The sequence below is a fragment of the Dendrobates tinctorius genome, unplaced genomic scaffold (genome assembly GCF_039654945.1).
Source record: "Dendrobates tinctorius isolate UK_male_01 unplaced genomic scaffold, ASM3965494v1 ptg000193l, whole genome shotgun sequence".
Lineage (NCBI taxonomy): Eukaryota > Metazoa > Chordata > Amphibia > Anura > Dendrobatidae > Dendrobates > Dendrobates tinctorius.
Genome location: NW_027361860.1, coordinates 1,627,136 through 1,644,074, shown reverse-complemented (window position 1 = coordinate 1,644,074; position 16,939 = coordinate 1,627,136). Strand labels below are relative to the sequence as shown.

The following is a 16,939-nucleotide window of genomic DNA, read 5'->3' as shown; positions in this document are numbered from 1 at the left end:
CTGAGACCAGTAGTGCTGTCTAGTCTGGCAGTATGGACGTGTGCTGTTCAGCTGGAGTGATTAGCTCCAATTGCAGAACATTATACTAAAGCTTCCAGCTCACTTCTCTGGTTCAGTCCTGTCATTTATTTTAATTGCGCTTTTTTGATCGCTGCTTATTTTTTCCTAACTAAAACAGATCCTGATGTAATCTTTGAAGTGAAATTTTAGCTTTGACCCTGCTTGGTGACCACTCCTTCACACCTCCAGACAGCAGCCCATCTGTAGGTAGAAATCCACTGGGTCCTGTTGTAATTCCAGATCCCTGTATAGGGGTTAAAGGGTGTCAGGATTTCTCTGGAATCTGCCAGTCAGCGTGGCTTGTGCCAAGTCTGTCTGAGGTAGCCTTTTTTGAGCCTATGGCCTCATACAGATGCTACAACTGAGCAAAGTATCTAATCCCATCATGTGATATACACCACATATCTAACTCCTGTATGCGATACCCAACATGTGATACAATGAGTGTCACAAACTAACAGAATCGACTCTGCCAACGATCCTCATCAATACTGTCCACATATTGGTATCATTTTCCCGTCATGCTACATTGACCTCTTGTGGGCACCAGAGGGGGAGGAAAGGAGTGAAATCACACATGTGACCAGATACTGCTCACTTCTCCTGCAGTCATAATGTAAGCTAGCGGCATTTTCTAGGCAAACTTCAGCAGCTGTTCCATGCCCCCCACCAGCCATAGTGTTTAAAAGTGGAATGTGAGTATTTTACATTTTTCATACATTATACCACTAAATACTATTTAAACAAAACATTAATACTTTAGGGTTTTTTTTTTTCTAATAAACAAAATATGTAGTTACGGCACATTACCCTTAACCTTCATTTCTTGGCTGTTGGCCCCTCCATTCATGTCTCTGCATCCATGTAAGTTATTGAAGCTTTCTCTAGGAGACATTCTGGTCAATATAAAATGAGGGAGAGAGCGTAGATCGCGATTGACACTAAGAAGTCTATCAAACATAGATTAGTTTTCTCCACACTCGCATTTTCCTTATAATTAAAACCATAAACAATATATTTGATTTAATGTCATCATTGTGGGGAGAAATATTGATCCCCACAAATTAAATTGGGTCGCCCCTCACACCAACGGCAGCAGGGTACTCGGTACCGGGCCAGTGTCAGGGGGAATGTGTCAGCAGCAGTGGCCCTGGGCGCCCAATATCAATGGTGGTGATGTTAATGGTGGTAAAGTTTATTTGAATAGTTTGTGATGCCACCAGTGGTGTTTGGCAAGGGAGATGGTAAGCCAACGCTGCATGCAGATCTGCTGGGACTGATGGTGTGATGCAGCAAAGATGGTGTAGCTCCCCACAGGTGGAGCTGTAGTCCCAGGGCAGTGTAGGTGCAATGGATGAGGAGAGGTGCAGAATGGTATAGATGCTGGTACACAGATGTAGCGGTGCTGAAGGTGTTAGTGGCGAATGAATGGAGGACACCTGGTCGTGCAGTTTCAAAGCTTTACTCATAGTTCATGGTAACCACTGGTGCCTGCCTCCATGCTATGTCCTCTGGGGTAGAGACTCAATCAAACTGCTGGGCAAGTCAGGATTCTCCTCTCCAACACTCCCCCCAACATGTGCCTTTCCTGAACGACTCCTCAATAGCGCCTTTTAAGTGTGAAGATCTCCAGTACCGTGGTACTCTGAAGTTTCTCCTGTCAGATGTTCCTAACAACTCTACTCGTATGGCAGACAGCTGCAGCCTCTATCGGGGACTCCTTTCTCCAGAGTCCTGGCTCTCTATTCAGTTGCTGTTGTGTCCCAAGTCTTGGATGGGAGTAGTGCATTTACAGCCAACTACTACACCGGTGTCTGCTGCAGAACCATAAGTGTCCATACAACCTCTGGGACCGGGCCCCGGCCTTGCGCTGAGAACCTATAGGCAGGGTTCCTTTTCCAACCCACAACTCCTCTGTTCTCCTACTCCTTCATTCCGCACTGCTCCTTCTCTCTTATGGAAGCTGAGGTTGCAGGTCTACATCCTTCTTCTCTTCCCGTGCCAGCTGGCTCAGATCACTGAGGCAGCTGCAGCACTTTCTAAACTGAACTCAAACTTCAGAACTGAACTCTTCTCTTGCCTGACCTCCTGCCAGACTGACCTGTAATTCTCTACTTCCCCCTCTTTTATACTAACTCCACCCACCTCCCAGCACATCTCGTGTTACGAAGCATGGTTCCAGGAAGGGTGCTCTGCTACCCCCAGCCTGAAGCTGCTAGGTTGACCTACTGAACTATCCTGTGTGTGGGATGCAGGTGTCGGAGTGTGGAAAGGAGTTCCCAACTTGCCTAGTCAGTGGGGCACTACACCTTAGAAGAAGCTGCAGTACCTCTGTTGCGACTGAGCCTCAGGGGTGCCACATTATAGCACCTTCCTGAGACAACTCTGGTCTCTGCTAAAGGCTCCAGTAATATTGCCCATCTAGTGAAGGGACACTGATGTCTACCTCAATTTATACAAGGCTTGGATTCAAAGAATTGTGGATATTATCATAACCTAGCATTTCTCCACTTGTAAATATAATCCCTAAAGAGATGAACTAACAATCAGATATAATTCCAGCACTGTACTGAAATATAGTCCTAATTAACCCCTTCCTGACATCCGATGTACTATCCCGTCCATGGGACCCGGGCCCCTATGCCCATGGACGGGATAGTACGTCTACCGCCATCAGCGGCGCCCACGTGGTGAGCGCCGCTGATCGCGGCCGGGTGTCAGCTGATTATCACAGCTGACACCTGGCACAAAGTGTCAGGGGCGGTCACGGACCGCCCCGACACATTAACCCCTTGCACACCGTGATCAAACCTGATCGCGGTGTACCGGGGGTTAAAGGGAAGCATCGGCAGGGAGGGGGCTCCCTCCGTGCTTCCCTGAGCCCCCCACGGCAGCGCAATGTGCAGCGCTGCTGCCGGGGGCTCCTTTCCTGCAGGCCCCCGAATCCAAGATGGCGACGGGGGCCTGCAGGAAGCTGGCTTCCTCAGTGCCTGCAAAGCGCAGGCATGAGGAAGCCTTGTGCACTGCCTGTGACAGATTGCTGATCTGTCACAGTGATCTGTGATGTGACAGATGAGCGATCTGTCACAGAACAGTGATGTCCCACCTGGGACTATTTAATAAAGTAAAAAAAATAAAAAAAGTGTTAAAATAATTTTAAAAAAATCGCCAAATAAATTACAAAAAAAAAATATTCCCCCTATTCCATTTTTTGAAAATAAAAAACAAAACAAAAGTACACATATTGGGTATCGCCGCATCCATAACGACCCACCCTATAAAACTGTCCCATTAGTTAACCCCTTTAGCGAACCCCTTAAAAAATAAAAATAAAAAAGCAAAAAATGATTTATTATCATACCGCCAAACAAAAAGTGTAACGCGCGATCAAAAAGACGCATATAAATATCCATTGTACCGCTGAAAACGTCATCTTGTCCCGCAAAAAACGAGCCACCACACAGCATCATCAGCGAAAAAATAAAAAAGTTATAACTCGCAGAATAAAGCGATGCAAAAATAATTATTTTTTATATAAAATAGTTTTCATTGCATAAAACTGACAAAACATAAAAAAAACCTAAATGAGGTATCGCTGTAACCGTACTGACCCGAAAAATAAAAACGCTTTATCAATTTTACCGCACGCGGAACGGTGTAAACGCACTCCCCCCCCCCCAAAAGAAATTCATGAAACGCTGGTTTTTGTTCATTCTGCGTCACAAAAATCGGAATAAAAAGCGATCAAAAAATGTCACGTGCCCGAAAAAGGTACCAATAAAAACGTCAACTCGTCCAGCAAAAAATAAGACCTCCCATGACTCGGTGGATCAAAATACAGAAAAATTATAGCTCTCAATATGTGGTGATGCAAAAACTATTTTTACAATAAAAAGCGTCTTTTAGCGTGCGACAGCCGCCAAACATAAAAACTGCCATAAATAGTAAATCAAACCCCCCGTTATCACCCCCTTAGTTAGGGAAAAATAATAAAATAAAGTGTTTATTTCCATTTTTCCATTACGGTTAGGGCTGGGGTTGGGGTTGGGTTTAGGGCTGAGATTAGGGTTAGGGGTGTGTTGGGGTCTGGGTTGGAGTTAGAATTGGGAGTTTCCACAGTTTGGGCACATCAGGGGCTCTCCAAATGCAACATGGTGTCTGATTTCAATTCCAGCCATTTCTGAGTTGAAAAAGTCAAATGGTGCTTCTTCCCTTCCAAGCTCTGACATGCACCCAAACAGTGTTTTACCCCCACATGTAGGGTATCAGCCTACTCAGGACAAATTGCAAAACAATTTTTGGGGTCCAATTTCTCCTGTTACCCTTAGGAAAAAAAAAAATTGGGGGCAAAAATATCATTTTTGTGGAAAAAAATGATTTTTTTTATTTTCACGTTCGAGCGTTATACAATTCTGTGAAGCACTTGGGGGTTCAAAGTTCTCACCACACATCTAGATAAGTTCCGTGGGGGGTCTAGTGTCCAAAATGAGGTCACTTTTAGGGGGTTTCAACTGTTTAGGTACATCAGGGACTCTCCAAACGTGACATGGCGTCCGATCTGAATTCCAGACAATCTTGCATTGAAAAAGTCAAACGGCGCTCCTTCCATTCTGATCTCTGCCATGCGCTGAAACAGTCGTTCTCCCCCCCCCCCCCCCACATATCAGGTATCAGTGTACTCAGGACCAATTGCACAGTAACTTTTGCTGTCCAATTTCTCCAGTTACCCTTGGTAAAATACAAAAAATTGAACCTGAAGTACTTTTTTTGTGAAAAGTTAGATGTTCATTTTTTTTTTTTTTTTAAATTCAAAAAAATTCCTGTGACGCACCTAAAGGGTTAATAAACTTCTTGAATGTGGTTTTGAGCACCTTAAGGGGTGCAGTTTTTAGAATGGTGTCACTTTTGGGTATTTTCTATCATATAGACCCCTCAAAGTGGCTTCAAATGTGATGTGGTCCGTAAAAATAAAATGGTGTTGTAAAAATGAGAAATCGCTGGTCAACTTTTAACCCTTATAACTTCCTAACAAAAAAAAATTTTGGTTCCAAAATTGTGCTGATGTAAAGTAAACATGTGGGAAATGTTAGTTATCAAGGTTTTTGGGTGCCATATCTGATTTAAGGGCATAAAAATTCAAAGTTGGAAAATTGCAAAATTTTCGCCAAATTTCCGTTTTTCTCACAAACGCAAGTTATTTGAATGAAATGTTACCACTAACATGAAGTACAATATGTCACGAGAAAACAATGTCAGAATCACTGGGATCCATGGAAGCGTTCCAGAGTTATGACCTCATAAAGGTACAGTGGTCAGAATTGTAAAATTGGCCTGGTCATGAACGTGCAAACCACCCTTGGGGGTGAAGGGGTTAAAAGGCAGAGACTGATAAACTGGGGCATAAAAAATGGTAAAATATGCAGAACAATAATCCAAAGGTAAAGGTCTAAAAAATTGAGACTTTTGATCATAAATGATCAAAGAGCTATCCCGACAGAGGCATGGTCCCCCAAAAAACTACTTTTCCCATCCGTATATTCAGAGTAGATATAAATGGTAATTGGCATAACAGAAGCCAAAAAATTCAAAGATCAATATTCAAAGCACCATAGGAAGGTGTATAGATGACATGTCTGTTTATAACTTTTAGAACTATGATGAAAGTAAGTGTAGAATTTTTAGATGTCTATCCCAAACAAGACCAGTCATGTATGCACAATAAGCAATGTCTTAACATGGAGCACTCCATGGTGTGGGCTATTAAGTGAGGCAAAAAAATTAGAATAACCTTTTTCAAATAAAACTTGCGCACAGCCAGTCATTATGGCAATGCAGTGAGTATTACGGTAAATGACACTCTTGGTAGCAGTAATCAAAGGGCTTCGAGTGCACAAGGTGCAAAGGAATAGTTGACTAAAATGCATGGTCGTCAACTGTAGACATTAAGGTCAGTAGTAATGGACACCAGAGACACAAGATGGGGAGCTGACAAGCACCTTGACACATTTCACCACCCTGGGCTTCAGGTGTTGTGGGGGAGAAATGCCTCCAGAAACACTGGTGTTCATGATTTCTTATCCATTTATTATAAAAATGAGTGAACAAAAGAGAAATCTTGATTGCATCAGTATTTGGGGACCAATCTCTGCCATCACCAGTTCTAGGTACTTGTTTGCACAAAGTTTTTGATGGCATTTGTCAGGCAGGTCTTTGCAAACATCTTGGAAAACTACCTGCAGATCTTCAGTGTATGAGGCTTGTGCAAATCCTGTCTCTTCATGTGATCACACAGACTGACATTGAGGTCAAGGATCTGTGGGGCCAAATCACCTCCAAGTCTCCTTGTTCTTTATACTGAAGGCTGTTACTAATGACACTGGATAATTTGGATTTTCTGCTGCAGAATTAACTATAGTTTTTACTATTTGCTCTAACATTTAGATGGAATATATTATTACAATTATTTTTAACATGCAATGTTCTGTGGATTCCTATTGGTGATAATGGGATATTGGTAGGTAAATTGCCTAAAATGGTTAAGCAACAAAACAACTCTTGAATATTTTGATGCAATAATGTAGACTTGCAACCCATTTCAAGGGTCTAAATTGTCAGGGAAGATCCCCAACTATCTGGAGGGGAGGGAAGCTGTAACTAGCCAAATACTGAGGCTGAGCTGGAAAGGCCCACTTGGGACAGGAAGATGAGTCATATGTTACAGATGTCTGGGCATGAGTGTTCCTCCTCGAATGTTCTGCTTCTATTTACAAGCCTGAGTGGTCATTTTGGGGAGAGTGCAGAGTCTGGAGAAAGGGTGGTCTGCAACTGGATTGAGCTGGTGGCCTCCTTGACAACTTAAATTGAGAAAAATGACCCTGCTCTTTGTGTTCCTGACATGTGATTTTCAGACCATCCCAGAGACCGAGTCCATGAAAGGCATGTAGTCTGCAAGTGGGAATGAGCTGAAGTGGCCGCTCGGGTCCGCTAGGTGAGACCACGATCCAGATAGTGGTCCTTTTTAAGATCCTTTGAACAGGGCGGAGTAAAGAAAAGGAGTTTGGTCTGTGTGGATGACCTGTTGCTAGGTCCATAGTGATATTTGTCACATCATGTCATCTAAACTGGCAATTGACATCAACACATTAAGAATTCTCTGGGTGCAGATGATTCTCCTGAAACATGGTGGTGTACCCTTCTCATGTCATCCTGGAAGCTGAGTGGAAACATGTTTGTCAATGGCACTTCCTGATCTCCCTTCTGGACTCATGTGGTCATTGCAAAAGAATCCCAAAGTAAGCCTATGAAGCGTAGACAAGTGTCACAGGTTGTTGGGAGAGCGAGTAGAAAGAAGCAGGTATAATGTAGATTTCTTCAAAAACTAGATTAAAATGCTAGCGTATCCTTTTAATTTCTTCTATTTCTTATGGATACATTAAAATGAGTACTTCAAATGGCTGAATATTGCACATGTGAACTTGGCATAAAAGGATCATGTGAACAGGTCAATGATTCTTACAGTATTAAGATGGCATAACAAGTCATATGTTTGTATGAACTTGTGGACAGACCTCCTTAGCACTGGAGTCTTCTGTGGATTGTCAATTCTCTGTAAAACTTTCAGATTAAAAATTACAGGTTTCATGCAATACTAGCTTGTTAAAGCTGCTTCTGTTTCCATAATCATGGACTTCTCAGAAGGTTCCATCACCAGGATCTGGTTAGAATGATCGTGGCACCATGTCCCTCCATGAAGTCTTAGAATTTTCACATTGGATCTAAGAGAGCAGTGTGATTTCTGTATGGATGAATGATTGGCTTTAAGGCGTCTGTCCCAAGACTTAATGCAGAACCCAGAAAGCAACACATGATAAACTCAAGCTGTTCCATAAAGTATAAAGGACAAGCCCAGAGGTGATAATGGTAAAATGTATATCCCAAGTTTGGCAATCAAGATAATATACAACAGAAAACATATTGTGAAAAAAACGCTGACATAAGACCTGATATTCTCACTAAAGTAATCTGTACAGCAAGTTGCAAAAAAGCTCAAGCTATTAGTTCTCCAAATTCTTCTACAAATTCCTTTGCCTTAACTGCCAAGTTGATGCCATGGTCCAAGACATTCACTTTCCAAGGAAAATTGAGATAATTGAAGACAAAACTGGATGACTACAAGAGGATCATGGATAGAAGACCTGGCCTTGCATGTTTATGGCTTCTCTTAACCTCTCCCAATGAGCAGGTGGAGTACAGTCTGGACATTGCTTCCAGTTGATGTTTACTCAGTATATTGTCAGTTTCCATTGCTTTAAGCCAAAGGAAATATCCAGTCAAAGCAACAGACCCCTCCCCATGAACAATTATCTATAGTAGGGCTCAAGATTGAAGAATAATGTCTTAGTCCTCTGTATTCATGTACAGGATAATGTGACATGGACAACAGTTTCCTACTAGTTGGGTCAAAGCAAAGCCACTCGGCTTGATTTTATGACTAGCTTTGTCCATGAGCAACACATTGTCTGGCTTCAGGTCCCTGTGCACCAACCCTCTACCATGCAAATAGTCAAGAGACAAATATATCTATAATGCACACCTGTTGACTGCATCCTTGGGAATTCCAACCTGCAGAAAACAGATCAGTACCATGAGATTTAGATGGATCTGAGCAGTGACTTGTCCAAAGCAAAAATACCAAACATTGAAGATGTTACTGTTGGGACAGTGGCTGCTATAGTGAATAAAACTGTTGGTGTGATTGACACATGGCAATCGCATTAATGTGTATTCTGAGATCCACTGCCAGATTAATTGGGCAACTACTTATGTCCAGTGATAAGGTATTGGGAGACCCAACTTCATCGTTTTGTCTGCTGGTATTTGCTTTTGGGTGCACAATAGATGGTGCAACCTATAGGTATTTTTATGGAATAAAAAAATTGTCCCCATGCATTGGTATTTGTCTCCAGACCACTGACAGAGCCAGCTGAATTTGTAAGAACTAATGACCATACACGATCAATAGCTATTGACTCACCACTTATTTGGTCAACACCCATTTCTCCCAACCTTTCCACATTCATATTATCTTTCTGGGAAAAGATGGGCATCTTCTATATGTAAGATCATGGTGATTGGATAACTTCTAGATGTGTAGAAACCTTTTACAGCTAATGTTGCTAAAAAACCATCTGGATTTGCCAATGACCTACAGATAAACCTCTCTGCTCTATGGTCAGTTAAAATCATTATCATATGTTTATACCTAATTCACCACTTAAACCAACTTGCTTAACTTAAATCTTGGATATGCAGGAGTTTGCATGTTGACTGAGTTCCAGAGGGCACCATTAAAGGAGATGAGCAGTGAATGTTCATAAGATTGTCAGGATATCTGTGCTGCAGGGTGAGTTTTGAGTGACTAGAGGGAGACATGAACAGGTTGCTTGATTTGTCTAGGTTTTGTGCACTGGATGGATTGGAGTGACTGTGAAATGTCAGCCTCTGTGCTGTACATGGGAGAGGGGGGATGGAGGGGCTGATGTGGAGTATACAGAATGTGTAAAGGGACAGTAGAGGCAAAAGAAAGCAGCAGCTAAGTGGTGTGCAATTTAACAAGAAGCATATTTGTTTAAATATCTGGCCAGCCTTGCCTGTCTCTTGCCCTATGCACATGTCATGTTTAACCAGCAAGAGACTCTGAAAATATTGCACTTAGAAATAAACTTGTGTGCACACATGCGCTCCCCAAGCTGAATTGATCAGAAGTTTTCTAGGATGAAATGACTAATTTGCTTTGAATAATTGCTTAATTAGCAAGTGCCCACAGCAGGCATTACTATGTAAGATGCATCAACGCTCATACTTGGCAGCAGAAAAAACCAAGTGAAAACACTGAAGATTTTAGAAGGGGATCCCAGGGGTAACGTCTTTCCTAGCAGAGAGTGACATGGTAAGCATGCCGATATGAGGAGACTTTAAAGCTGCAATGCTCCTTTGGGAAATGTGCATGTTGTCTCTTCAGAGAGGAAGAACAAGAACTCAAGCGCCACCTATAGGTGACATGCCATGACATGCTGCATTTTTTGGACCGCATAAAAACCGCATGGAAAAAAACGCAGCGTGTGCACAGTGTTTTCAATTGTTACCACCCACCTTTCGTGTCTCCCCTTTTTCCCCTCATAGATTGTAAGCTTGCGAGTAGGGCCCTCATTCCTCTTGGTATCTGTTATGATCTATGTGATTATTGTTATGCTGTAATGTCTATCGTCTGTACAAGTCTCCTCTGAAATGTAAAGTGCTGCGGAGTATGTCAGCGCTATAGAAATAAAATGTATTGTAGTTTTCATTGATTTAGGCCGTGTGCACACTATGCATTTTACCTGCGGATCCGCAGCAGATTTTACCGCGCAGTAACGCTGCAGATCCGCAAAGTGATTTACAGTACAATTTAAATCAAATAAAAAAAAACCACTGTGCACACGCTGCAGTTTTTTCTGTGCGGTTTTTGTGCAGTCCAAAAAATGCAGCATGTCACTTTTCTGCAGTTTTCCACCTGCTCCATTCTCCAAATCCACAGTGGAAAAGCGCGTAAAAAGAAATCTGCTGGAAAATGCATCGTGTGCACATGGCCTAAGTGTTCCATTGTTCTGCAGTGCTCCTAGTGGAAAGATTTAGTATTGCAGTATTCAGTGACATGTCATGGATGTCCATAATGGTTGTAATTCCAAGAAGTCTTAGAAAATTTCCACTTCTGATGCAAGATTGTGTGATGCTTTATGCATGGATCAATCAGGACCGTAGACTTCTGTCTCAAGATTCAGGTTCTGTTTTTATCATAAATTAAAGCTGTTGGCTGTCCTGCATCTATTACCAATTCTTCATCAACTGCCAAGTTCAGGCTCATTCACACGTCAGTGTTTGGTCAGTATTTTGCATCAGTGTTTGTATGCCAAAGCCAGGAATGGAACTTACCGAGAAAAAAATATAATTGAAAGACTGACTCCTGTTCCTTATTTTGGAGACATTCCTGGTTTTGGCATACAAATACTGATGTGTGAAAGAGGCCTTAGTCTGAGTTGACAAGTTGGCATATAATCTAGTAAAAAATGGCACTCAGCTTGGTATTATGGTGACAATTTATTCCAGGAGTAGTACACAGTAGTAAAGGTTTTGGTCAGACAAGTGACCTTCAGTGCAATAGATTAACATAGACATAGATGATCATGGACACACATGAGTTGAGACTGGGCAAGAAGCTTCATGAAGGTAACTTACTAGCTGTATGAGCTCCTGAATTACCCTGGCTTTGTCCTCATGCAGTCCAAGGACCAGATCACAGCGGGCAATGCAGCCAGGAAGGACCACATTGAGAGGAAAGCATCCATCTCCAACAAGACCACCAGCTGCATATTCAAACTGCTACAAGAATCTGGTATCAGGACAGCATTTGTGACTAAGGCTGGTTTCACATATGCGTTTTTTTCGCGGTAATTTAGCGCTAAATAGCGCATGCGTTTTTTTTCCTATACTTTGCATGGGATGCGCTTATGTGCGCATACACATGCGTTTGTACGCATTTTACCGCGCATGCGTTTATTTGCGGTATGCGCTCGGGCGCACAAAATGCAACTTGTTGCATTTTTTGTGCGTCCGATTTGCTTCAAAAAAAACACATGCGCACGCAATGCGTTTTTTTACAGCAAGACACCCAATATAAGTCTATGGGTGCACATTGGCATGCTTATGTATGTTTTTTTGCACATGCGTTTTTTTTTTTGTTAACCATGGAATTTAGGGGTTTGGGTTAGAGTTAGGGTTAGTTAAGGGGGGTTAGGGTTAGGGTTAGGGTCAGGGTTAGGGTTAAGTATGGTTTGGTTAAGGGTTAGGGTCAGGGTTAGGGTTAGTAAAGTCATGGTTTGGGTTAGAGTGAGGGGCCACCTAATGTTGGAAAAAAAAACGCAAACGCGGTAAAAACGCATAAAAACACTGCGTTTTTTTCATGCATGCTCATAAAAATGCTTGAAAAAAACGCAGCAGTTGTATGCTTTTGTATGCATTTTTCAATGCGTTTTTTTGCGGGAAAAACGCGCTGCAAAAAAAAGCAAGTGTGAAACAGGCCTTAGTGCAACTGGTTCATTGCCACTCTGTGAGATGATCCCTATAGAGTGGGTGTGCAGGAGAATAGCCACCAGTTCATTCCTGAATAGAAATCCTGGGGGTACCAGAAGGATATAAATTTTATCCTCCTAAAGTATAGTTGTTGTGAACTTTCTGGTTTTCCTCTGGCTTCTGGTGAGGGTGGTGGAGCTGGCTGTGTTGACAGAGGAGTCGTGAGGTCTCCATCCAGGCTCCCTCTAGTGGTGACAGTAGGTAATGAAGCTGATCTAAATGGCAGAGGCCTGCCACCTGAGGAGGAGGACTGTGAGTGGACATCAGGAGTCTGACTGGATTTAAGTCAGCTGACTCCCTAATTTTTTTTTTTTTTTTTTTTTCCTGCCCTGAGGTTCTGGTTTCCAGTTCTGCTCCAGCCTTCTCAAGCTAAGTGTGCTCTGCTATTTTTTTTCACTTGAGATTTGGTCTGGATTACAGTTTTTGTGGTGAGCCAGCCCCAGCTGGGGCTGTGCTGAATTTCCATTCTGATGTCTGTTTATGCCTGTTTGCTTTTTGTCCCTGATCAGATTGGTCTCCTCCTTTTTTCTCTGTCATCAGAATATACCAGAGTGCTGATATAGGGAATTGAAGTCTGGCGACTTCAGGGTTTTTGTTATCATAAAGTGTTGGACATTTTTTGGCAGAGTTTTGTGCATGATTGCAGACAGCATCTTTCCTTTCCTGTCCTTTCTAGTTGATGCCAATAATGACTCTCAATGGTCTGAAGATCAGCTGATTGCAACTAAACTGTGCTGGCCTTGTGATTGGCCAGGCAGAGATGGACATCATGAACCATTCCACAGTGGCCATCTTTGAAATTCTGGAAAAAACATGGTCAGCACAAGACTGCACCCGAGTGAATATGAAGATTGAGTTTGGTGTGGATGTGACCAAAAAAAGAAATGGTCTTTGCTGATGTGATTGATAATGACTTGTGGCATCTATGGCCCTCAGGTGATCAGACCCAGCAGAAGGATGAACAGACTTGCCACGAAAAGTCAAAAGAAACTGAGTGGGTTGCAGACAAAGTGAAGTTACTGGTGACCTAGTCATAGCTAAGTATGGATTGTTGATGGGGTAAATTTCTGACCTAGTCCACTGTGAAAAGATTAAGCAATCTGTGCAAATTATGGCATCCCATGTGAAATGAGGGATATGTCTGATCACAAAGGACCTGATGAGACTGCCTGTGTGTTGGTCTCTCCAGGCATGTGATGTGACTGTCACACAGCTGCAACACATGCAGCTGCGGCACCTAACTGCTGATAAATGGTAGCGCTCCAGGTTTCCGATGCAGCTATTAGGAAACCGCTAATGGTATTCTGATAAGCCCTAGTGATGTGCGTGCACTAAAAAGCTCAGGTGCTCATTGGTTGGGTCCAGCAAATTGGAATACCCAATAAACCCGTCTAACCAGCTCAACGTAAGTCTATGGGAAAATGGGAAAAGTAAGCACTTCTGCCACGACCTCCCACCCCACCCCCCCTCGGGTGATTTTGGGGCCTAAAAATAAATCTGAAATCATTAGGAACAGTGTTCAAATTACATGGTATCATCATGGGGAATACCCCTGGTAGCATTTCAGACTCCCAGGTCACAGCTATGAACAATGTTGTCAGTCCTATGCCATTTTTACAGGCACAAAATAAAACATACAAAAATGAAACTGAAATGGATTTTCCTGGGAAATATGTTGAGGAACATCCTTTTCATGGTAATTTGTATGTAAGACAAATAACCCAAAACAAAAAATGTTCTTCCACCACTTGGGCTATGTTCACATGTAGTGTTTTGGATGGTTTTTCAAATTTGGCATTGCTTTCAACCAAGACAAATGCGTTCACTGGGAAATGTCACTTGAGGAAGTGGAGACAAAAGGGAGATGGTAGAAAATGCTTCTTGTGTATGGTGCAGCCATTAGTAGAAGATGGGGGTGTTCCCATAGTGCTGCATGAAGTATAATTCAGAATTCTGTTCTGTGCTCACCTCCATTTGTCTTGGCAGTACTGTGCAGCGGTTTGGCTGATTTGCACATGGTTAGTGATGGGAAGGGCTCTTTTACTCTAATTGGGTACTGTTCAAGAAGCTTCTTGAATCATCTTTATCACATTGCTCTCCTGGATTGAATCCTTCTTCCACTTCATCTTCTTGGCCTTCTTTCTTCTGTCCACTTTCTCTTAATTGCTGTAGATCTGTGGAACTAGACAGACAAGTTAGCTAACTTACACTCTCAATGGTAGCGATAACTAAAACTAATTGACCAAACATCTTCCATAATGCATCATTGCTTATCTCCACTTCTATAAAGATGGGTGGCAGGGCTGCCTATGGCTGGAGGTGACTTACCTTAAGCTTTCTCCTCTTTCACCCAATATTGTTGTTGTTCAACTTCAGATGGGAAATTCCTTCTTGCTGATGGGTATGGTTGATGTAAGTTCCAGCAAGTTCTTGATCTTCAAAGGTTTTCTTGTGCCATTTGGTAAAATAGCTCTTGCCTTTTTTGCACTCACCAAAGGTTGATGAAATCTAGAGAGAAAATGTTAGTGCTAGTGACTACCATACAAGTAAGCACACAATTCCTACTATTCAAGCCACATGTCACTGTCCTCAGTACTAATCCTCTATTCCCAATTCAGACCATCCTGACCAGAAGCACAGGCAATCGCCACCTCTTGGTGTACAATTGTTAGTGGAAAAGTCAGGTCCAGCTTCCTGGTGCAGTTGAGCATTTGCTGTTTCAATATATGCAATAGTGCAACACACAGACCCCTACTGCCGTCCTATGCATTTTCACTCTTGTACTAACTCTTCATAAGAGTCAAAACACACAGGCTGGCAAGAGGCGTCCGTTTGCTGTGATATACTGGATTATGTATTGAAATGGCAATAAATTAGTAACTGCACCTAGAAGCTGGACATGTCTTTTCAACGTTTCCTACTGTTCACTCACTTCTCATGGAGCTTTTCCAAGTCCTTCCCAGAATGTGTAATGGGTTGTCCTTTTAACGGCACAAAAAATGGTTAACTATCTTTGAATTCTTCAGCTGAGTTGGTCAGATAAATTTGAGGTATGTTTCGAATAGCTATTGAATAAACATTTTGTTAAGGATTTGCTTAGCTGAACATAGAACAAAGTAAATATATTGATTTACCCTTACGCACATCTTCCTGCCAGGGCCGTATTGTTTGTGCTGCCCTAGGCACGTTTAGTGCTACCTCCCCCATTGGTGAGCATGAGTAATGCAGGCACTGTCGTCAGTGACTTGGGCTACTGTCAAATCAGCGATTTTTGCATTTCGCAGCAGATCCAGTAGTTTTTCTGAATTTGCCATGTAACAGATCACTTGTGGCAGCACTGCATTCAGCCTCATTTATTCCCTATGGGACTTGCAGACATGTGTGACGCTTAGGGTTTTGCCGTGATCCAGCAAATGCGGTACTTGTAGCAACTGAAAAAAAAAAAAAGCTGCTAGGTCATGAATGAGGACTGATCTATGTGTATGCCCATGTATCTTTCCAAGATACTTCCAGCAATATTTTTACACGTTCATTCTATTCATCTGAAATCGGTTTGCATACATATTCAAATGTCTATATAGTGAGAGATATAAATATTTAATGGATCCTTATTGTCTATATGCTGTGGCGGATTAAGTGGACTATGGGCCCGGGGCTGTTCATAAAACCTGGGCCCCTGTATCCCCCTTCCCACCTGAGCGCTGCGGTCCCTGTGCGGGAATTGACAGCCGTACGGACCGCAGCACTTGGTTTGCTGCGGGTCCATATGGAAAACCCGCCACCATTCCACCACGTGTGGACATGGCCTAAAAAGACGTTGCACATAAGCTGTAGGCCTACGGCCAATACGCACAAAATCGCCCAACGTGATCCTGGCCATAGGGGATCCACTTTAATGTCCCCACTTTAATTTGAAGTCCCCTTACTTCATTCATTGCAGTCCCCTATCACCCACTCACTTCATCTGCAGTGCCGCTTCATCATTTGCAGCCCCTTATCCCCCCTTCCATTTCATCATGTGCAGTCCCCTTCGCCCCCAACTTCATGTGCAGCCCCACTCCCCCATCATGTGCAGTTAATTTTACCCCCACATCATGTTCAGTCCCTCTTACCCCCCAATTCATCATGTTCAGTCCCTCTTACCCCCCAATTCATCATGTTCAGTCCCTCTTACCCCCCAATTCATCATGTTCAGTCCCTCTTACCCCCCAATTCATCATGGGCAGTCCCACTTACCTCCCAATTCATCATGGGCAGTCCCACTTACCCCTTAATTCATCATGGGCAGTCCCTCTAATCCCCCACTTCATCATGGGCAGCCCCACTCACCCCCCACTTCATCATGTGCAGCCCCCAGTCATCCCCCCCCCCCATTTAATTCATTTTATAAATAAAACAAAATAAAAAAAGTTCCCCATACACTTACCTCACAGCCGGCTCGCTCCCCAGCAGCGCCTCTGCTTTCAGCATCCTCCGGGACATGTCGGCTCGTGCACGATGACGTCATCGCGCACGCCCGACATCTGACCCGGAAGTACAGCCGGAGCTGAGCAGCCGTCAAGGTGACGGCCGTGCACAGCTCCCGGCCCCTCATAGAATGTGACGCGGGCGGCTGTCTGCTGCCGGCGGCGTCACAGCACAGGGCACGGCCGGCCCTGTACAGGTGCTGGGGGAGCGGTCCGGGTGGCATTTGCCTCTCTGCCACCCGGCC

At 43.2% G+C, this 16,939-nt stretch overlaps 1 long non-coding RNA gene and 1 pseudogene across 1 annotated transcript in view; both read left to right on the top strand.

The window, feature by feature from the left end:
- LOC141055990 (uncharacterized) overlaps positions 1-16,939 on the top strand; it is a 303,731-nt gene that overhangs the window by 6,373 nt on the left and 280,419 nt on the right. The window lies entirely within an intron of this gene.
- LOC141056003 (bifunctional phosphoribosylaminoimidazole carboxylase/phosphoribosylaminoimidazole succinocarboxamide synthetase pseudogene) lies at positions 11,283-13,634 on the top strand (annotated as a pseudogene).